The 23,258-nt window shown below is 42.7% G+C and overlaps 10 non-coding genes across 10 annotated transcripts; all 10 read right to left on the bottom strand.

Moving 5' to 3' along the window:
• Positions 1-981: 981 nt before the first annotated feature.
• On the bottom strand, positions 982-1,055 carry TRNAI-AAU (transfer RNA isoleucine (anticodon AAU)). Its single transcript has one exon. It is a non-coding gene; the product is annotated as a tRNA-Ile (tRNA).
• Positions 1,056-2,858: 1,803 nt separating this feature from the next.
• Positions 2,859-2,932, bottom strand: TRNAI-AAU (transfer RNA isoleucine (anticodon AAU)). Its single transcript has one exon. It is a non-coding gene; the product is annotated as a tRNA-Ile (tRNA).
• A 1,069-nt stretch (positions 2,933-4,001) lies between these two features.
• Positions 4,002-4,075, bottom strand: TRNAI-AAU (transfer RNA isoleucine (anticodon AAU)). Its single transcript has one exon. It is a non-coding gene; the product is annotated as a tRNA-Ile (tRNA).
• A 2,906-nt stretch (positions 4,076-6,981) lies between these two features.
• TRNAI-AAU (transfer RNA isoleucine (anticodon AAU)) lies at positions 6,982-7,055 on the bottom strand. The gene has a single exon. It is a non-coding gene; the product is annotated as a tRNA-Ile (tRNA).
• A 676-nt stretch (positions 7,056-7,731) lies between these two features.
• On the bottom strand, positions 7,732-7,805 carry TRNAI-AAU (transfer RNA isoleucine (anticodon AAU)). The gene has a single exon. It is a non-coding gene; the product is annotated as a tRNA-Ile (tRNA).
• A 1,066-nt stretch (positions 7,806-8,871) lies between these two features.
• Positions 8,872-8,945, bottom strand: TRNAI-AAU (transfer RNA isoleucine (anticodon AAU)). Its single transcript has one exon. It is a non-coding gene; the product is annotated as a tRNA-Ile (tRNA).
• Positions 8,946-11,215: 2,270 nt separating this feature from the next.
• On the bottom strand, positions 11,216-11,289 carry TRNAI-AAU (transfer RNA isoleucine (anticodon AAU)). The gene has a single exon. It is a non-coding gene; the product is annotated as a tRNA-Ile (tRNA).
• A 4,647-nt stretch (positions 11,290-15,936) lies between these two features.
• TRNAI-AAU (transfer RNA isoleucine (anticodon AAU)) lies at positions 15,937-16,010 on the bottom strand. The gene has a single exon. It is a non-coding gene; the product is annotated as a tRNA-Ile (tRNA).
• A 1,802-nt stretch (positions 16,011-17,812) lies between these two features.
• On the bottom strand, positions 17,813-17,886 carry TRNAI-AAU (transfer RNA isoleucine (anticodon AAU)). The gene has a single exon. It is a non-coding gene; the product is annotated as a tRNA-Ile (tRNA).
• A 2,304-nt stretch (positions 17,887-20,190) lies between these two features.
• On the bottom strand, positions 20,191-20,264 carry TRNAI-AAU (transfer RNA isoleucine (anticodon AAU)). The gene has a single exon. It is a non-coding gene; the product is annotated as a tRNA-Ile (tRNA).
• Between the last annotated feature and the right edge of the window lie 2,994 nt (positions 20,265-23,258).

Here is a 23,258-nt window from a genome sequence, read left to right as displayed (position 1 = left end):
ATTCACACATAAAACCCTTATCCTCACAACAACCTAAAGAAAAACTACATGCGATCTGAAGGAAATTCACGAATATGACAATTATCTTCAAACTGACTTGTAGCCTGCATCACATTTAAGTAGAACTGGGACAAAGAAGGTTAAATGCATCTCATTGGTCATTTCCCACAGCAGTACTGACCTGTGACCATTTATGGACTGCTGCTTCCAACAAAACAGCAAACTAGTCATAGTAAATCTAAAGCTGTGGGTGGGAATTCTGCATCAATCTCATGCTTCTGCAGAAATATTTCCCAAATTGACAAAGTGGCCAATACTGGGATCAAATTCGCTAACTTGGCGTGATTAGCACCATGCTCAGTCAGAAAAAGTATGCCTTCTGACTGGAGCATAGGAGGGAGGCCAGTTGCAGGGGGGAGTTTTCTTCCCTTGAAAGAAAATGCCTAACTCATTCACAAATACAACCCTTATCCTCACAACAACATTGGTTATGTCCCGCAGCAGTACTGACCCGTGACCATGTATGTACAGCTGCTTCCAACAAAACAGCAATCTTGTGTTAGTAACTCTAGAGCTGTGAGTGCCAATTCTGCATCAATCTCATGCTTCTGAGGAAATATTTCCCAAAATGACAAGGAGGCCAATACGGGGACCCGTGACCTTGCCATTATTAGCACCACGCTCTAACCAAATGAGCTAAACAGCCAGCTGAGAGTTTTGTTTCTGACTCAAGCATAAGCAGGAGGCCAGTTGTAGGGGGATGTTTTCTTCCCTTGGAAAAAAAATGCCTAACTCATTCACAAATACAACCCTTATCCTCACAACAACATTGGTTATGTCCGCAGCAGTACTGACCCGTGACTATGTATGCACAGCTGCTTCCAACAAAACAGCAATCTTGTGTTAGTAACTCTAAAGCTGTGAGTGCCAATTCTGCATCAATCTCATCCTTCTGCAGAAATATTTCCCAAAATGACAAAGTGGCCAATACGGGGATCGAACCCATGACCTTGGCGTTATTAGCACCACGCTCTAACCAACTGAGCTAACCGGCCAGCTGAGAGTCTTTGTCCCTTGAAAAAAAATGCCTAACTCATTCACACATAAAACCCTTATCCTCACAACAACCTAAAGAAAAACTACATGTGATCTGAAGGAAATTCATGAATATGACAATTATCTTCAAACTGACTTGTAGCCTGCATCACATTTAAGTAGAACTGGGACAAAGAAGGTTAAATGCATCTCATTGGTCATTTCCCACAGCAGTACTGACCTGTGACCATTTATGGACTGCTGCTTCCAACAAAACAGGAAACTTGTCATAGTAAATCTAAAGCTGTGGGTGGGAATTCTGCATCAAACTCATGCTTCTGCAGAAATATTTCCCAAATTGACAAAGTGGCCAATACTGGGATCAAATTTGCTAACTTGGCGTGATTAGCACCATGCTCAGTCAGAAAAAGTATGCCTTCTGACTGGAGCATAGGAGGGAGGCCAGTTGCAGGGGGGAGTTTTCTTCCCTTGAAAGAAAATGCCTAACTCATTCACAAATACAACCCTTATCCTCACAACAACATTGGTTATGTCCGCAGTAGTACTGACCCGTGACTATGTATGCACAGCTGCTTCCAACAAAACAGCAATCTTGTGTTAGAAACTCTAAAGCTGTGAGTGCCAATTCTGCATCAATCTCATCCTTCTGCAGAAATATTTCCCAAAATGACAAAGTGGCCAATGGGTTTCGAACCCGTGACCTTGGCGTTATTAGCACCACGCTCTAACCAACTGAGCTAACCGGCCAGCTGAGATGCATATTTCTAACTGGAGCATAAGTGGGAGGCCAGTTGCAGGGGGATTTTTTCTTCCCTTGGAAAAAAAATGCCTAACTCATTCACACATAAAACCCTTATCCTCACAACAACCTAAAGAAAAACTACATGTGATCTGAAGGAAATTCACGAATATGATAATTATCTTCAAACTGACTTGTAGCCTGCATCACATTTAAGTAGAACTGGGACAAAGAAGGTTAAATGCATCTCATTGGTCATTTCCCACAGCAGTACTGACCTGTGACCATTTATGGACTGTTGCTTCCAACAAAACAGCAAACTAGTCATAGTAAATATAAAGCTGTGGGTGGGAATTCTGCATCAATCTCATGCTTCTGCAGAAATATTTCCCAAATTGACAAAGTGGCCAATACTGGGATCAAATTCGCTAACTTGGCGTGATTAGCACCATGCTCAGTCAGAAAAAGGAAGCCTTCTGACTGGAGCATAGGAGGGAGGCCAGTTGCAGGGGGGAGCTTTTTTCCCTTGAAAGAAAATGCCTAACTCATTCACAAATACAACCCTTATCCTCACAACAACATTGGTTATGTCCCGCAGCAGTACTGACCCGTGACCATGTATGCACAGCTGCTTCCAACAAAACAGCAATCTTTTGTTAGTAACTCTAAAGCTGTGAGTGCCAATTCTGCATCAATCTCATGCTTCTGCAGAAATATTTCCCAAATTGACAAAGTGGCCAATACTGGGATCAAATTCGCTAACTTGGCGTGATTAGCACCATGCTCAGTCAGAAAAAGTATGCCTTCTGACTGGAGCATAGGAGGGAGGCCAGTTGCAGGGGGGAGTTTTCTTCCCTTGAAAGAAAATGCCTAACTCATTCACAAATACAACCCTTATCCTCACAACAACATTAGTTATGTCCGCAGCAGTACTGACCCGTGACTATGTATGCACAGCTGCTTCCAACAAAACAGCAATCTTGTGTTAGTAACTCTAAAGCTGTGAGTGCCAATTGTGCATCAATCTCATCCTTCTGCAGAAATATTTCCCAAAATGACAAAGTGGCCAATACGGGGATCGAACCCGTGACCTTGGCGTTATTAGCACCACGCTCTAACCAACTGAGCTAACCGGCCAGCTGAGAGGCATATTTCTGACTGGAGCATAAGAGGGAGGCCAGGTGCAGGGGGACTTTTTCTTCCCTTGGAAAAAAAATACCTAACTCATTCACACATAAAACCCTTATCCTCACAACAACCTAGAGAAAAACTACATGTGATCTGAAGGAAATTCACGAATATGACAATTATCTTCAAACTGACTTGTAGCCTGCATCACATTTAAGTAGAACTGGGACAAAGTAGCTTAAATGCATCTCATTGGTCATTTCCCACAGCAGTACTGACCTGTGACCATTTATGGACTGCTGCTTCCAACAAAACGGCAAACTAGTCATAGTAAATATAAAGCTGTGGGTGGGAATTCTGCATCAATCTCATGCTTCTGCAGAAATATTTCCCAAATTGACAAAGTGGCCAATACTGGGATCAAATCCGCTAACCTGGCGTGATTAGCACCATGCTCAGTCAGAAAAAGTATGCCTTCTGACTGGAGCATAGGAGGGAGGCCAGTTGCAAGGGGGAGTTTTCTTCCCTTGAAAGAAAATGCCTAACTCATTCACAAATACAACCCTTATCTTCACAACAACATTGGTTATGTCCCGCAGCAGTACTGACCCGTGACCATGTATGCACAGCTGCTTCCAACAAAACAGCAATCTTGTGTTAGTAACTCTAGAGCTGTGAGTGCCAATTCTGCATCAATCTCATGCTTCTGAGGAAATATTTCCCAAAATGACAAGGAGGCCAATACGGGGACCGTGACCTTGCCATTATTAGCACCACGCTCTAACCAAATGAGCTAAACAGCCAGCTGAGAGTTTTGTTTCTGACTCAAGCATAAGCAGGAGGCCAGTTGTAGGGGGATGTTTTCTTCCCTTGGAAAAAAAATGCCTAACTCATTCACAAATACAACCCTTATCCTCACAACAACATTGGTTATGTCCGCAGCAGTACTGACCCGTGACTATGTATGCACAGCTGCTTCCAACAAAACAGCAATCTTGTGTTAGTAACTCTAAAGCTGTGAGTGCCAATTCTGCATCAATCTCATCCTTCTGCAGAAATATTTCCCAAAATGACAAAGTGGCCAATACGGGGATCGAACCCGTGACCTTGGCGTTATTAGCACCACGCTCTAACCAACTGAGCTAACCGGCCAGCTGAGAGTCTTTTTCCCTTGAAAAAAAATGCCTAACTCATTCACACATAAAACCCTTATCCTCACAACAACCTAAAGAAAAAGTACATGTGATCTGAAGGAAATTCACGAATATGACAATTATCTTCAAACTGACTTGTAGCCTGCATCACATTGGTCATTTCCCACAGCAGTACTGACCTGTGACCATTTATGGACTGCTGCTTCCAACAAAACAGGAAACTTGTCATAGTAAATCTAAAGCTGTGGGTGGGAATTCTGCATCAAACTCATGCTTCTGCAGAAATATTTCCCAAATTGACAAAGTGGCCAATACTGGGATCAAATTTGCTAACTTGGCGTGATTAGCACCATGCTCAGTCAGAAAAAGTATGCCTTCTGACTGGAGCATAGGAGGGAGGCCAGTTGCAGGGGGGAGTTTTCTTCCCTTGAAAGAAAATGCCTAACTCATTCACAAATACAACCCTTATCCTCACAACAACATTGGTTATGTCCGCAGTAGTACTGACCCGTGACTATGTATGCACAGCTGCTTCCAACAAAACAGCAATCTTGTGTTAGAAACTCTAAAGCTGTGAGTGCCAATTCTGCATCAATCTCATCCTTCTGCAGAAATATTTCCCAAAATGACAAAGTGGCCAATGGGTTTCGAACCCGTGACCTTGGCGTTATTAGCACCACGCTCTAACCAACTGAGCTAACCGGCCAGCTGAGATGCATATTTCTAACTGGAGCATAAGTGGGAGGCCAGTTGCAGGGGGATTTTTTCTTCCCTTGGAAAAAAAATGCCTAACTCATTCACACATAAAACCCTTATCCTCACAACAACCTAAAGAAAAACTACATGTGATCTGAAGGAAATTCACGAATATGATAATTATCTTCAAACTGACTTGTAGCCTGCATCACATTTAAGTAGAACTGGGACAAAGAAGGTTAAATGCATCTCATTGGTCATTTCCCACAGCAGTACTGACCTGTGACCATTTATGGACTGTTGCTTCCAACAAAACAGCAAACTAGTCATAGTAAATATAAAGCTGTGGGTGGGAATTCTGCATCAATCTCATGCTTCTGCAGAAATATTTCCCAAATTGACAAAGTGGCCAATACTGGGATCAAATTCGCTAACTTGGCGTGATTAGCACCATGCTCAGTCAGAAAAAGTAAGCCTTCTGACTGGAGCATAGGAGGGAGGCCAGTTGCAGGGGGGAGCTTTTTTCCCTTGAAAGAAAATGCCTAACTCATTCACAAATACAACCCTTATCCTCACAACAACATTGGTTATGTCCCGCAGCAGTACTGACCCGTGACCATGTATGCACAGCTGCTTCCAACAAAACAGCAATCTTTTGTTAGTAACTCTAAAGCTGTGAGTGCCAATTCTGCATCAATCTCATGCTTCTGCAGAAATATTTCCCAAATTGACAAAGTGGCCAATACTGGGATCAAATTCGCTAACTTGGCGTGATTAGCACCATGCTCAGTCAGAAAAAGTATGCCTTCTGACTGGAGCATAGGAGGGAGGCCAGTTGCAGGGGGGAGTTTTCTTCCCTTGAAAGAAAATGCCTAACTCATTCACAAATACAACCCTTATCCTCACAACAACATTAGTTATGTCCGCAGCAGTACTGACCCGTGACTATGTATGCACAGCTGCTTCCAACAAAACAGCAATCTTGTGTTAGTAACTCTAAAGCTGTGAGTGCCAATTGTGCATCAATCTCATCCTTCTGCAGAAATATTTCCCAAAATGACAGAGTGGCCAATACGGGGATCGAACCCGTGATCTTGGCGTTATTAGCAACACGCTCTAACCAACTGAGCTAACCGGCCAGCTTAGAGGCATATTTCTGACTGGAGCATAAGAGGGAGGCCAGGTGCAGGGGGACTTTTTCTTCCCTTGGAAAAAAAATACCTAACTCATTCACACATAAAACCCTTATCCTCACAACAACCTAGAGAAAAACTACATGTGATCTGAAGGAAATTCACGAATATGACAATTATCTTCAAACTGACTTGTAGCCTGCATCACATTTAAGTAGAACTGGGACAAAGTAGGTTAAATGCATCTCATTGGTCATTTCCCACAGCAGTACTGACCTGTGACCATTTATGGACTGCTGCTTCCAACAAAACGGCAAACTAGTCATAGTAAATATAAAGCTGTGGGTGGGAATTCTGCATCAATCTCATGCTTCTGCAGAAATATTTCCCAAATTGACAAAGTGGCCAATACTGGGATCAAATCCGCTAACCTGGCGTGATTAGCACCATGCTCAGTCAGAAAAAGTATGCCTTCTGACTGGAGCATAGGAGGGAGGCCAGTTGCAATGGGGAGTTTTCTTCCCTTGAAAGAAAATGCCTAACTCATTCACAAATACAACCCTTATCCTCACAACAACATTGGTTATGTCCCGCAGCAGTACTGACCCGTGACCATGTATGCACAGCTGCTTCCAACAAAACAGCAATCTTGTGTTAGTAACTCTAGAGCTGTGAGTGCCAATTCTGCATCAATCTCATGCTTCTGAGGAAATATTTCCCAAAATGACAAGGAGGCCAATACGGGGACCGTGACCTTGCCATTATTAGCACCACGCTCTAACCAAATGAGCTAAACAGCCAGCTGAGAGTTTTGTTTCTGACTCAAGCATAAGCAGGAGGCCAGTTGTAGGGGGATGTTTACTTCCCTTGGAAAAAAAATGCCTAACTCATTCACAAATACAACCCTTATCCTCACAACAACATTGGTTATGTCCGCAGCAGTACTGACCCGTGACTATGTATGCACAGCTGCTTCCAACAAAACAGCAATCTTGTGTTAGTAACTCTAAAGCTGTGAGTGCCAATTCTGCATCAATCTCATCCTTCTGCAGAAATATTTCCCAAAATGACAAAGTGGCCAATACGGGGATCGAACCCGTGACCTTGGCGTTATTAGCACCACGCTCTAACCAACTGAGCTAACCGGCCAGCTGAGAGTCTTTTTACCTTGAAAAAAAATGCCTAACTCATTCACACATAAAACCCTTATCCTCACAACAACCTAAAGAAAAACTACATGTGATCTGAAGGAAATTCATGAATATGACAATTATCTTCAAACTGACTTGTAGCCTGCATCACATTTAAGTAGAACTGGGACAAAGAAGGTTAAATGCATCTCATTGGTCATTTCCCACAGCAGTACTGACCTGTGACCATTTATGGACTGCTGCTTCCAACAAAACAGGAAACTTGTCATAGTAAATCTAAAGCTGTGGGTGGGAATTCTGCATCAAACTCATGCTTCTGCAGAAATATTTCCCAAATTGACAAAGTGGCCAATACTGGGATCAAATTTGCTAACTTGGCGTGATTAGCACCATGCTCAGTCAGAAAAAGTATGCCTTCTGACTGGAGCATAGGAGGGAGGCCAGTTGCAGGGGGGAGTTTTCTTCCCTTGAAAGAAAATGCCTAACTCATTCACAAATACAACCCTTATCCTCACAACAACATTGGTTATGTCCGCAGTAGTACTGACCCGTGACTATGTATGCACAGCTGCTTCCAACAAAACATCAATCTTGTGTTAGAAACTCTAAAGCTGTGAGTGCCAATTCTGCATCAATCTCATCCTACTGCAGAAATATTTCCCAAAATGACAAAGTGGCCAATACGGGGATCGAACCCGTGACCTTGGCGTTATTAGCACCACGCTCTAACCAACTGAGCTAACCGGCCAGCTGAGATGCATATTTCTAACTGGAGCATAAGTGGGAGGCCAGTTGCAGGGGGATTTTTTCTTCCCTTGGAAAAAAAATGCCTAACTCATTCACACATAAAACCCTTATCCTCACAACAACCTAAAGAAAAACTACATGTGATCTGAAGGAAATTCACGAATATGATAATTATCTTCAAACTGACTTGTAGCCTGCATCACATTTAAGTAGAACTGGGACAAAGAAGGTTAAATGCATCTCATTGGTCATTTCCCACAGCAGTACTGACCGGTGACCATTTATGGACTGCTTCCAACAAAACAGGAAACTAGTCATAGTAAATCTAAAGCTGTGGGTGGGAATTCTGCATCAATCTCATGCTTCTGCAGAAATATTTCCCAAATTGACAAAGTGGCCAATACTGGGATCAAATTCGCTAACTTGGCGTGATTAGCACCATGCTCAGTCAGAAAAAGTATGCCTTCTGACTGGAGCATAGGAGGGAGGCCAGTTGCAAGGGGGAGTTTTCTTCCCTTGAAAGAAAATGCCTAACTCATTCACAAATACAACCCTTATCCTCACAACAACATTGGTTATGTCCCGCAGCAGTACTGACCCGTGACCATGTATGCACAGCTGCTTCCAACAAAACAGCAATCTTGTGTTAGTAACTCTAGAGCTGTGAGTGCCAATTCTGCATCAATCCATGCTTCTGAGGAAATATTTCCCAAAATGACAAGGAGGCCAATACGGGGACCCGTGACCTTGCCATTATTAGCACCCCGCTCTAACCAAATGAGCTAAACAGCCAGCTGAGAGTTTTGTTTCTGACTCAAGCATAAGCAGGAGGCCAGTTGTAGGGGGATGTTTTCTTCCCTTGGAAAAAAAATGCCTAACTCATTCACAAATACAACCCTTATCCTCACAACAACATTGGTTATGTCCGCAGCAGTACTGACCCGTGACTATGTATGCACAGCTGCTTCCAACAAAACAGCAATCTTGTGTTAGTAACTCTAAAGCTGTGAGTGCCAATTCTGCATCAATCTCATCCTTCTGCAGAAATATTTCCCAAAATGACAAAGTGGCCAATACGGGGATCGAACCCGTGACCTTGGCGTTATTAGCACCACGCTCTAACCAACTGAGCTAACCGGCCAGCTGAGAGTCTTTTTCCCTTGGAAAAAAATGCCTAACTCATTCACACATAAAACCCTTATCCTCACAACAACCTAAAGAAAAACTACATGTGATCTGAAGGAAATTCATGAATATTACAATTATCTTCAAACTGACTTGTGGCCTGCATCACATTTAAGTAGTACTGCGACAAAGAAGGTTAAATGCATCTCATTGGTCATTTCCCACAGCAGTACTGACCTGTGACCATTTATGGACTGCTGCTTCCAACAAAACAGCAAACTAGTCAAAGTAAATCTAAAGCTGTGGGTGGGAATACTGCATCAATCTCATGCTTCTGCAGAAATATTTCCCAAATTGACAAAGTGGCCAATACTGGGATCAAATTCGCTAACTTGGCGTGATTAGCACCATGCTCAGTCAGAAAAAGTATGCCTTCTGACTGGAGCATAGGAGGGAGGCCAGTTGCAGGGGGGAGTTTTCTTCCCTTGAAAGAAAATGCCTAACTCATTCACAAATACAACCCTTATCCTCACAACAACATTGGTTATGTCCCGCAGCAGTACTGACCCGTGACCATGTATGCACAGCTGCTTCCAACAAAACAGCAATCTTGTGTTAGTAACTCTAAAGCTGTGAGTGCCAATTCTGCATCAATCTCATGCTTCTGCAGAAATATTTCCCAAAATGACAAGGAGGCAAATACGGGGATCGAACCCGTGACCTTGCCATTATTAGCACCACGCTCTAACCAAATGAGCTAAACAGCCAGCTGAGAGTTTTGTTTCTGACTCAAGCATAAGCAGGAGGCCAGTTGTAGGGGGATGTTTTCTTCCCTTGGAAAAAAAATGCCTAACTCATTCACACAGACAACCCTTATCCTCACAACAACCTAAAGAAAAACTCCATGTGATCTGAAGGAAATTCATGAATATTACAATTATCTTCAAACTGACTTGTGGCCTGCATCACATTTAAGTAGTACTGCGACAAAGAAGGCTATATGCATCTCATTGGTCATTTCCCACAGCAGTACTGACCTGTGACCATTTATGGACTGCTGCTTCCAACAAAATAGCAAACTTGTCATAGTAAATCTAAAGCTGTGGGTGGGAATTCTGCATCAATCTAATGCTTCTGCAAACATTTTTCCAAAATTGACAAAGTGGCCAATACTGGGATCAAATTCGCTAATTTGGCGTGATTAGCACCATGCTCAGTCAGAAAAAGTATGCTTCTGACTGGAGCATAGGAGGGAGGTCAGTTGCAGGGGGGAGTTTTCTTTCCTTGAAAGAAAATGCCTAACTCATTCACAAATACAACCCTTATCCTCACAACAACATTGGTTATGTCCGCAGCAGTACTGACCCGTGACTATGTATGCACAGCTGCTTCCAACAAAACAGCAATCTTGTGTTAGTAACTCTAAAGCTGTGAGTGCCAATTCTGCATCAATCTCATCCTTCTGCAGAAATATTTCCCAAAATGACAAAGTGGCCAATACGGGGATCGAACCCGTGACCTTGGCGTTATTAGCACAACTAACCAACTGAGCTAACCGGCCAGCTGAGAGGCATATTTCTGACTGGACCATAAGAGGGAGGCCAGTTGCAGGGGGATTTTTTCTTCCCTTGGAAAAAAAATGCCTAACTCATTCACACATAAAACCCTTATCCTCACAACAACCTAAAGAAAAACTACATGTGATCTGAAGGAAATTCATGAATATGACAATTATCTTCACACTGACTTGTAGCCTGCATCACATTTAAGTAGAACTGGGACAAAGAAGGTTAAATGCATCTCATTGGTCATTTCCCACAGCAGTACTGACCTGTGACCATTTATGGACTGCTGCTTCCAACAAAACAGCAAACTAGTCATAGTAAATCTAAAGCTGTGGGTGGGAATTCTGCATCAATCTCATGCTTCTGCAGAAATATTTCCCAAATTGACAAAGTGGCCAATACTGGGATCAAATTCGCTAACTTGGCTTTATTAGCACCATGCTCAGTCAGAAAAAGTATGCCTTCTGACTGGAGCATAGGAGGGAGGCCAGTTGCAGGGGGGAGTTTTCTTCCTTTGAAAGAAAATGCCTAACTCATTCACAAATACAACCCTTATCCTCACAACAACATTGGTTATGTCCGCAGCAGTACTGACCCGTGACTATGTATGCACAGCTGCTTCCAACAAAACAGCAATCTTGTGTTAGTAACTCTAAAGCTGTGAGTGCCAATTCTGCATCAATCTCATCCTTCTGCAGAAATATTTCCCAAAATGACAAAGTGGCCAATACGGGGATCGAACCCGTGACCTTGGCGTTATTAGCACCACGCTCTAACCAACTGAGCTAACCAGCCAGCTGAGAGTCTTTTTCCCTTGGAAAAAATGCCTAACTCATTCACACATAAAACCCTTATCCTCACAACAACCTAAAGAAAAACTACATGTGATCTGAAGGAAATTCATGAATATGACAATTATCTTCAAACTGACTTGTAGCCTGCATCACATTTAAGTAGAACTGGGACAAAGAAGGTTAAATGCATCTCATTGGTCATTTCCCACAGCAGTACTGACCTGTGACCATTTATGGACTGCTGCTTCCAACAAAACAGCAAACTTGTCATAGTAAATCTAAAGCTGTGGGTGGGAATTCTGCATCAAACTCATGCTTCTGCAGAAATATTTCCCAAATTGACAAAGTGGCCAATACTGGGATCAAATTCGCTAACTTGGCGTGATTAGCACCATGCTCAGTCAGAAAAAGTATGCCTTCTGACTGGTGCATAGGAGGGAGGCCAGTTGCAGGGGGGAGTTTTCTTACCTTGAAAGAAAATGCCTAACTCATTCACAAATACAACCCTTATCCTCACAACAACATTGGTTATGTCCGCAGTAGTACTGACCCGTGACTATGTATGCACAGCTGCTTCCAACAAAACAGCAATCTTGTGTTAGTAACTCTAAAGCTGTGAGTGCCAATTCTGCATCAATCTCATCCTTCTGCAGAAATATTTCCCAAATTGACAAAGTGGCCAATACTGGGATCAAATTCGCTAACTTGGCGTGATTAGCACCATGCTCAGTCAGAAAAAGTATGCCTTCTGACTGGAGCATAGGAGGGAGGCCATTTGCAGGGGGGAGTTTTCTTCCCTTGAAAGAAAATGCCTAACTCATTCACAAATACAACCCTTATCCTCACAACAACATTGGTTATGTCCGCAGCAGTACTGACCCGTGACTATGTATGCACAGCTGCTTCCAACAAAACAGCAATCTTGTGTTAGAAACTCTAAAGCTGTGAGTGCCAATTCTGCATCAATCTCATCCTTCTGCAGAAATATTTCCCAAAATGACAAAGTGGCCAATACAGGGATCGAACCCGTGACCTTGGCCTTATTAGCACCATGCTCTAACCAACTGAGCTAACCGACCAGCTGAGATGCATATTTCTAACTGGAGTATAAGAGGGAGGCCAGTTGCAGGGGGATTTTTTCTTCCCTTGGAAAAAAAATGCCTAACTCATTCACACATAAAACCCTTATCCTCACAACAACCTAAAGAAAAACTACATGTGATCTTAAGGAAATTCACGAATATGACAATTATCTTCAAACTGACTTGTAGCCTTCATCACATTTAAGTAGAACTGGGACAAAGAAGGTTAAATGCATCTCATTGGTCATTTCCCACAGCAGTACTGACCTGTGACCATTTATGGACTGCTGCTTCCAACAAAACAGGAAACTAGTCATAGTAAATCTAAAGCTGTGGGTGGGAATTCTGCATCAATCTCATGCTTCTGCAGAAATATTTCCCAAATTGACAAAGTGGCCAATACTGGGATCAACTTCGCTAACTTGGCGTGATTAGCACCATGCTCAGTCAGAAAAAGTATGCCTTCTGACTGGAGCATAGGAGGGAGGCCAGTTGCAGGGGGGAGTTTTCTTCCCTTGAAAGAAAATGCCTAACTCATTCACAAATACAACCCTTATCGTCACAACAACATTGGTTATGTCCGCAGCAGTACTGACCCGTGACTATGTATGCACAGCTGCTTCCAACAAAACAGCAATCTTGTGTTAGTAACTCTAAAGCTGTGAGTGCCAATTCTGCATCAATCTCATGCTTCTGCAGAAATATTTCCCAAAATGACAAGGAGGCCAATACGGGGATCGAACCCGTGACCTTGCCATTATTAGCACCACGCTCTAACCAAATGAGGTAAACAGCCAGCTGAGAGTTTTGTTTCTGACTCAAGCATAAGCAGGAGGCCAGTTGTAGGGGGATGTTTTCTTGCCTCGGAAAAAAAATGCCTAACTCATTCACACAGACAACCCTTATCCTCACAACAACCTAAAGAAAAACTCCATGTGATCTGAAGGAAATTCATGAATATTACAATTATCTTCAAACTGACTTGTGGCCTGCATCACATTTAAGTAGTACTGCGACAAAGAAGGCTATATGCATCTCATTGGTCATTTCCCACAGAAGTACTGACCTGTGACCATTTATGGACTGCTGCTTCCAACAAAACAGCAAACTTGTCATAGTAAATCTAAAGCTGTGGGTGGGAATTCTGCATCAATCTAATGCTTCTGCAGACATTTTTCCCAAATTGACAAAGTGGCCAATACTGGGATCAAATTCGCTAACTTGGCGTGATTAGCATCATGCTCAGTCAGAAAAAGTATGCTTCTGACTGGAGCATAGGAGGGAGGTCAGTTGCAGGGGGGAGTTTTCTTTCCTTGAAAGAAAATGCCTAACTCATTCACAAATACAACCCTTATCCTCACAACAAAATTGGTTATGTCCGCAGCAGAAATGACCCGTGACTATGTATGCACAGCTGCTTCCAACAAAACAGCAATCTTGTGTTAGTAACTCTAAAGCTGTGAGTGCCAATTCTGCATCAATCTCATCCTTCTGCAGAAATATTTCCCAAAACGACAAAGTGGCCAATACCGGGATCGAACCCGTGACCTTGGCGTTATTAGCACAACGCTCTAACCAACTGAGCTAACCGACCAGCTGAGAGGCATATTTCTGACTGGACCATAAGAGGGAGGCCAGGTACAGGGGGATTTTTTCTTCCCTTGGAAAAAAAATGCCTAACTCATTCACACATAAAACCCTTATCCTCACAACAACCTAAAGAAAAACTACATGTGATCTGAAGGAAATTCATGAATATGACAATTATCTTCAAACTGACTTGTAGCCTGCATCACATTTAAGTAGAACTGGGACAAAGAAGGTTAAATGCATCTCATTGGTCATTTCCCACAGCAGTACTGACCTGTGACCATTTATGGACTGCTGCTTCCAACAAAACAGCAAACTAGTCATAGTAAATCTAAAGCTGTGGGTGGGAATTCTGCATCAATCTCATGCTTCTGCAGAAATATTTCCCAAATTGACAAAGTGGCCAATACTGGGATCAAATTCGCTAACTTGGCTTTATTAGCACCATGCTCAGTCAGAAAAAGTATGCCGTCTGACTGGAGCATAGGAGGGAGGCCAGTTGCAGGGGGAAGTTTTCTTCCTTTGAAAAAAAATGCCTAACTCATTCACACATAAAACCCTTATCCTCACAACAACCTAAAGAAAAACTACATGTGATCTGAAGGATATTCATGAATATGACAATTATCTTCAAACTGACTTGTAGCCTGCATCACATTTAAGTAGAACTGGGACAAAGAAGGTTAAATGCATCTCATTGGTCATTTCCCACAGCAGTACTGACCTGTGACCATTTATGGACTGCTGTTTCCAACAAAACAGCAAACTTGTCATAGTAAATCTAAAGCTGTGGGTGGGAATTCTGCATCAAACTCATGCTTCTGCAGAAATATTTCCCAAATTGACAAAGTGGCCAATACTGGGATCAAATTCGCTAACTTGGCGTGATTAGCACCATGCTCAGTCAGAAAAAGTATGCCTTCTGACTGGAGCATAGGAGGGAGGCCAGTTGCAGGGGGGAGTTTTCTTACCTTGAAAGAAAATGCCTAACTCATTCACAAATACAACCCTTATCCTCACAACAACATTGGTTATGTCCGCAGTAGTACTGACCCGTGACTATGTATGCACAGCTGCTTCCAACAAAACAGCAATCTTGTGTTAGTAACTCTAAAGCTGTGAGTGCCAATTCTGCATCAATCTCATGCTTCTGCAGAAATATTTCCCAAAATGACAAGGAGGCCAATACGGGGATCGAACCCGTGACCTTGCCATTATTAGCACCACGCTCTAACCAAATGAGCTAAACAGCCAGCTGAGAGTTCTGTTTCTGACTCAAGCATAAGCAGGAGGCCAGTTGTAGGGGGATGTTTTCTTCCCTTGGAAAAAAAATGCCTAACTCATTCACACAGACAACCCTTATCCTCACAACAACCTAAAGAAAACCTCCATGTGATCTGAAGGAAATTCATGAATATTACAATTATCTTCAAACTGACTTGTGGCCTGCATCACATTTAAGTAGTACTGCGACAAAGAAGGCTATATGCATCTCATTGGTCATTTCCCACAGAAGTACTGACCTGTGACCATTTATGGACTGCTGCTTCCAACAAAACAGCAAACTTGTCATAGTAAATCTAAAGCTGTGGGTGGGAATTCTGCATCAATCTAATGTTTCTGCGACATTTTTCCCAAATTGACAAAGTGGCCAATACTGGGATCAAATTCGCTAACTTGGCGTGATTAGCACCATGCTCAGTCAGAAAAAGTATGCTTCTGACTGGAGCATAGGAGGGAGGTCAGTTGCAGGGGGGAGTTTTCTTTCCTTGAAAGAAAATGCCTAACTCATTCACAAATACAACCCTTATCCTCACAACAACATTGGTTATGTCCGCAGCAGTACTGACCCGTGACTATGTATGCACAGCTGCTTCCAACAAAACAGCAATCTTGTGTTAGTAACTCTAAAGCTGTGAGTGCCAATTCTGCATCAATCTCATCCTTCTGCAGAAATATTTCCCAAAATGACAAAGTGGCCAATACGGGGATCGAACCCGTGACCTTGGCGTTATTAGCACAACGCTCTAACCAACTGAGCTAACCGGCCAGCTGAGAGGCATATTTCTGACTGGACCATAAGAGGGAGGCCAGTTGCAGGGGGATTTTTTCTTCCCTTGGAAAAAAAATGCCTAACTCATTCACACATAAAACCCTTATCCTCACAACAACCTAAAGAAAAACTACATGTGATTTGAAGGAAATTCATGAATATTACAATTATCTTCAAACTGACTTGTGGCCTGCATCACATTTAAGTAGAACTGGGACAAAGAAGGTTAAATGCATCTCATTGGAAGTCCCGCAGCAGTACTGACCCGTGACCATTTATGGACTGCTGCTTGAAACAAAACAGCAAACTAGTCATAGTAAATCTAAAGCTGTGGGTGGGAATTCTGCATCAATCTCATGCTTCTGCAGAAATATTTCCCAAATTGACAAAGTGGCCAATACTGGGATCAAATTCGCTAACTTGGCTTTATTAGCACCATGCTCAGTCAGAAAAAGTATGCCTTCTGACTGGAGCATAGGAGGGAGGCCAGTTGCAGGGGGGAGTTTTCTTCCTTTGAAAGAAAATGCCTAACTCATTCACAAATACAACCCTTATCCTCACAACAACATTGGTTATGTCCGCAGCAGTACTGACCCGTGACTATGTATGCACAGCTGCTTCCAACAAAACAGCAATCTTGTGTTAGTAACTCTAAAGCTGTGAGTGCCAATTCTGCATCAATCTCATCCTTCTGCAGAAATATTTCCCAAAATGACAAAGTGGCCAATACAGGGATCGAACCCGTGACCTTGGCGTTATTAGCACCACTCTCTAACCAACTGAGCTAACCAGCCATCTGCGAGTCTTTTTCCCTTGGAAAAAAATGCCTAACTCATTCACACATAAAACCCTTATCCTCACAACAACCTAAAGAAAAACTACATGTGATCTGAAGGAAATTCATGAATATGACAATTATCTTCAAACTGACTTGTAGCCTGCATCACATTTAAGTAGAACTGGGACAAAGAAGGTTAAATGCATCTCATTGGTCATTTCCCACAGCAGTACTGACCTGTGACCATTTATGGACTGCTGCTTCCAACAAAACAGCAAACTTGTCATAGTAAATCTAAAGCTGTGGGTGGGAATTCTGCATCAAACTCATGCTTCTGCAGAAATATTTCCCAAATTGACAAAGTGGCCAATACTGGGATCAAATTCGCTAACTTGGCGTGATTAGCACCATGCTCAGTCAGAAAAAGTATGCCTTCTGACTGGAGCATAGGAGGGAGGCCAGTTGCAGGGGGGAGTTTTCTTCCCTTGAAAGAAAATGCCTAACTCATTCACAAATACAACCCTTATCCTCACAACAACATTGGTTATGTCCGCAGTAGTACTGACCCGTGACTATGTATGCACAGCTGCTTCCAACAAAACAGCAATCTTGTGTTAGTAACTCTAAAGCTGTGAGTGCCAATTCTGCATCAATCTCATCCTTCTGCAGAAATATTTCCCAAATTGACAAAGTGGCCAATACTGGGATCAAATTCGCTAATTTGGCGTGATTAGCACCATGCTCAGTCAGAAAAAGTATGCCTTCTGACTGGAGCATAGGAGGGAGGCCAGTTGCAGGGGGGAGTTTTCTTCCCTTGAAAGAAAATGCCTAACTCATTCACAAATACAACCCTTATCCTCACAACAACATTGGTTATGTCCGCAGCAGTACTGACCCGTGACTATGTATGCACAGCTGCTTCCAACAAAACAGCAATCTTGTGTTAGAAACTCTAAAGCTGTGATCGCCAATTCTGCATCAATCTCATCCTTCTGCAGAAATATTTCCCAAAATGACAAAGTGGCCAATACGGGGATCGAACCCGTGACCTTGGCGTTATTAGCACCATGCTCTAACCAACTGAGCTAACCGACCAGCTGAGATGCATATTTCTGACTGGAGTATAAGAGGGAGGCCAGTTGCAGGGGGATTTTTTCTTCCCTTGGAAAAAAAATGCCTAACTCATTCACACATAAAACCCTTATCCTCACAACAACCTAAAGAAAAACTACATGTGATCTGAAGGAAATTCACGAATATGACAATTATCTTCAAACTGACTTGTAGCCTGCATCACATTTAAGTAGAACTGGGACAAAGAAGGTTAAATGCATCTCATTGGTCATTTCCCACAGCAGTACTGACCTGTGACCATTTATGGACTGCTGCTTCCAACAAAACAGGAAACTAGTCATAGTAAATCTAAAGCTGTCGGTGGGAATTCTGCATCAATCTCATGCTTCTGCAGAAATATTTCCCAAATTGACAAAGTGGCCAATACTGGGATCAAATTCGCTAACTTGGCGTGATTAGCACCATGCTCAGTCAGAAAAAGTATGCCTTCTGACTGGAGCATAGGAGGGAGGCCAGTTGCAGGGGGGAGTTTTCTTCCCTTGAAAGAAAATGCCTAATTCATTCACAAATACAACCCTTATCCTCACAACAACATTAGTTATGTCCGCAGCAGTACTGACCCGTGATTATGTATGCACAGCTGCTTCCAACAAAACAGCAATCTTGTGTTAGTAACTCTAAAGCTGTGAGTGGCAATTGTGCATCAATCTCATCCTTCTGTAGAAATATTTCCCAAAATGACAAAGTGGCCAATACGGGGATCGAACCCGTGACACCACGCTCTAACCAACTGAGCTAACCGGCCAGCTGAGAGGCATATTTCTGACTGGAGCATAAGAGGGAGGCCAGTTGCAGGGGGACTTTTTCTTCCCTTGGAAAAAAAATACCTAACTCATTCACACATAAAACCCTTATCCTCACAACAACCTAAGGAAAAACTACATGTGATCTGAAGGAAATTCACGAATATGACAATTATCTTCAAACTGACTTGTAGCCTGCATCACATTTAAGTAGAACTGGGACAAAGAAGGTTAAATGCATCTCATTGGTCATTTCCCACAGCAGTACTGACCTGTGACCATTTATGGACTGCTGCTTCCAACAAAACAGCAAACTAGTCATAGTAAATATAAAGCTGTGGGTGGGAATTCTGCATCAATCTCATGCTTCTGCAGAAATATTTCCCAAATTGACAAAGTGGCCAATACTGGGATCAAATCTGCTAACTTGGCGTGATTAGCACCATGCTCAGTCAGAAAAAGGATGCCTTCTGACTGGAGCATAGGAGGGAGGCCAGTTGCAGGGGGGAGTTTTCTTCCCTTGAAAGAAAATGCCTAACTCATTCACAAATACAACCCTTATCCTCACAACAACATTGGTTATGTCCCGCAGCAGTACTGACCCGTGACCGTGTATGCACAGCTGCTTCCAACAAAACAGCAATCTTGTGTTAGTAACTCTGAAGCTGTGAGTGCCAATTCTGCATCAATCTCATGCTTCTGCAGAAATATTTCCCAAAATGACAAGGAGGCCAATACGGGGACCCGTGACCTTGCCATTATTAGCACCACGCTCTAACCAAATGAGCTAAACAGCCAGCTGATAGTTTTGTTTCTGACTCAAGCATAAGCAGGAGGCCAGTTGTAGGGGGATGTTTTCTTCCCTTGGAAAACAAATGCCTAACTCATTCACACATAAAACCCTTATCCTCACAACAACCTAAAGAAAAACTACATGTGATCTGAAGGAAATTCACGAATATGACAATTATCTTCAAACTGACTTGTAGCCTGCATCACATTTAAGTAGAACTGGGACAAAGAAGGTTAAATGCATCTCATTGGTCATTTCCCACAGCAGTACTGACCTGTGACCATTTATGGACTGCTGCTTCCAACAAAACAGGAAACTAGTCATAGTAAATCTAAAGCTGTGGGTGGGAATTCTGCATCAATCTAATGCTTCTGCAGACATTTTTCCCAAATTGACAAAGTGGCCAAAACTGGGATCAAATTCGCTAACTTGGCGTGATTAGCACCATGCTCAGTCAGAAAAAGTATGCCTTCTGACTGGAGCAAGGGAGGGAGGCCAGTTGCAGGGGGGAGTTTTCTTCCCTTGAAAGAAAATGCCTAACTCATTCACAAATACAACCCTTATCCTCACAACAACATTAGTTATGTCTGCAGCAGTACTGACCCGTGACTATGTATGCACAGCTGCTTCCAACAAAACAGCAATCTTGTGTTAGTAACTCTAAAGCTGTGAGTGCCAATTCTGCATCAATCTCATCCTTCTGCAGAAATATTTCCCAAAATGACAAAGTGGCCAATACGGGGATCGAACCCGTGACCTTGGTGTTATTAGCACCACGCTCTAACCAACTGAGCTAACCAGCCAGCTGAGAGTCCTGTTTCTGACTGGAGCATAAGAGGGAGGCCAGTTGCAGGGGGATTTTTTCTTCCCTTGGAAAAAAATACCTAACTCATTCACACATAAAACCCTTATCGTCACAACAACCTAAAGAAAAACTACATGTGATCTGAAGGAAATTCATGAATATGACAATTATCTTCAAACTGACTTGTAGCCTGCATCACATTTAAGTAGAACTGGGACAAAGAAGGTTAAATGCATCTCATTGGAAGTCCCGCAGCAGTACTGACCTGTGACCATTTATGGACTGCTGCTTCCAACAAAACAGGAAACTAGTCATAGTAAATCTAAAGCTGTGGGTGGGAATTCTGCATCAATCTCATGCTTCTGCAGAAATATTTCCCAAATTGACAAAGTGGCCAATACTGGGATCAAATTCGCTAACTTGGCGTGATTAGCACCATGCTCAGTCAGAAAAAGTATGCCTTCTGACTGGAGCATAGGAGGGAGGCCAGTTGCAGGGGGGAGTTTTCTTCCCTTGAAAGAAAATGCCTAACTCATTCACACATACAACCCTTATCCTCACAACAACCTAAAGAAAAACTACATGTGATCTGAAGGAAATTCATGAATATTACAATTATCTTCAAACTGACTTGTGGCCTGCATCACATTTAAGTAGAACTGGGACAAAGAAGGTTAAATGCATCTCATTGGAAGTGCCGCAGCAGTACTGACCCGTGACCATTTATGGACTGCTGCTTGAAACATAACAGCAAACTTGTCATAGTAAATCTGAAGCTGTGGGTGGGAATTCTGCATCAATCTTATGCTTCTGCAGAAATATTTCCCAAATTGACAAAGTGGCCAATGCTGGGATCAAATTCGCTAACTTGGCGTGATTAGCACCATGCTCAGTCAGAAAAAGTAAGCCTTCTGACTGGAGCATAGGAGGGAGGCCAGTTGCAGGGGGGAGTTTTCTTCCCTTGAAAGAAAATGCCTAACTCATTCACAAATACAACCCTTATCCTCACAACAACATTGGTTATGTCCCGCAGCAGTACTGACCCGTGACCATGTATGCACAGCTGCTTCCAACAAAACAGCAATCTTGTGTTAGTAATTCTAATGCTGTGGGTGCCAATTCTGCATCAATCTCATGCTTCTGAAGAAATATTTCCCAAAATGACAAAGTGGCCAATACAGGGATCAAACCCATGACCTTGGCGTTATTAGCACCATGCTCTAACCAACTGAGCTAACTGGCCAGCTGAGAGCCGTGGTTCTGACTGGAGCATAAGAGGGAGGCCAGTTGCAGGGGGATATTTTCTTCCCTTGGAAAAAAAATGCCTAACTCATTCACAAATACAACCCTTATCCTCACAACAACCTAAAGGAAAACTACATGTGATCTGAAGGAAATTCATGAATATTACAATTATCTTCAAACTGACTTGTGGCCTGCATCACATTTAAGTAGAACTGGGACCAAGAAGGTTAAATGCATCTCATTGGACGTCCCGCAGCAGTACTGACCCGTGACCATTTATAGACTGCTGCTTGAAACAAAACAGCAAACTAGTCATAGTAAATCTAAAGCTGTGGGTGGGAATTCTGCATCAATCTCATGCTTCTGCAGAAATATTTCCCAAATTGACAAAGTGGCCAATACTGGGATCAAATTTGCTAACTTGGCGTGATTAGCACCATGCTCAGTCAGAAAAAGTATGCCTTCTGAATCGAGCATATGAGGGAGGCCAGTTGCAGGGGGTAGTTTTCTTCCCTTGAAAGAAAATGCCTAACTCATTCACAAATACAACCCTTATCCTCACAACAACATTGGTTATGTCACGCAGCAGTACTGACCCGTGACCATGTATGCACAGCTGCTACCAACAAAACAGACATCTTGTGTTAGTAACTCTAAAGCTGTGAGTGCCAATTCTGCATCAATCTCATGCTTCTGCAGAAATATTTCCCAAAATGACAAAGTGGCCAATAGGGGGATCAAACCCGTGACCTTGGCGTTATTAGTACCACGCTCTAACCAACTGAGCTAAACGGCCAGCTGAGAGTCTTTTTCCCTTGGAAAAAAAATGCCTAACTCATTCACACATAAAACCCTTATCCTCACAACAACCTAAAGAAAAACTACATGTGATCTGAAGGAAATTCATGAATATGACAATTATCTTCAAACTGACTTGTAGCCTGCATCACATTTAAGTAGAACTGGGACAAAGAAGGTTAAATGCATCTCATTGGTCATTTCCCACAGCAGTACTGACCTGTGACCATTTATGGACTGCTGCTTCCAACAAAACAGCAAACTAGTCATAGTAAATCTAAAGCTGTGGGTGGGAATTCTGCATCAATCTCATGCTTCTGCAGAAATATTTCCCAAATTGACAAAGTGGCCAATACTGGGATCAAATCCGCTAACTTGGCGTGATTAGCACCATGCTCAGTCAGAAAAAGTATGCCTTCTGACTGGAGCATAGGAGGGAGGCCAGTTGCAGGGGGGAGTTTTCTTCCCTTGAAAGAAAATGCCTAACTCATTCACAAATACAACCTTTATCCTCACAACAACATTGGTTATGTCCCGCAGCAGTACTGACCCGTGACCATGTATGCACAGCTGCTTCCAACAAAACAGCAATCTTGTGTTAGTAACTCTAAAGCTGTGAGTGCCAATTCTGCATCAATCTCATGCTTATGCAGAAATATTTCCCAAAATGACAAAGTGGCCAATACGGGGATCGAACCCGTGACCTTGGCGTTATTAGCACCACGCTCTAACCAACTGAGCGGCATATTTCTGAATGGAGCATAAGAGGGAAGCCAGTTGCAGGGGGACTTTTTCTTCCCTTGGAAAAAAAATGCCTAACTCATTCACAAATACAACCCTTATCCTCACAACAACCTAAAGAAAAACTACATGTGATCTGAAGGAAATTCATGAATATTACAATTATCTTCAAACTGACTTGTAGCCTGCATCACATTTAAGTAGAACT

The sequence above is a fragment of the Ambystoma mexicanum genome, chromosome 1p (assembly GCF_040938575.1).
Source record: "Ambystoma mexicanum isolate Mex_15411 chromosome 1p, UKY_AmexF1_1, whole genome shotgun sequence".
In the NCBI taxonomy this organism is placed as follows: domain Eukaryota; kingdom Metazoa; phylum Chordata; class Amphibia; order Caudata; family Ambystomatidae; genus Ambystoma; species Ambystoma mexicanum.
This window is presented reverse-complemented; position numbering and strand designations above follow the sequence as displayed.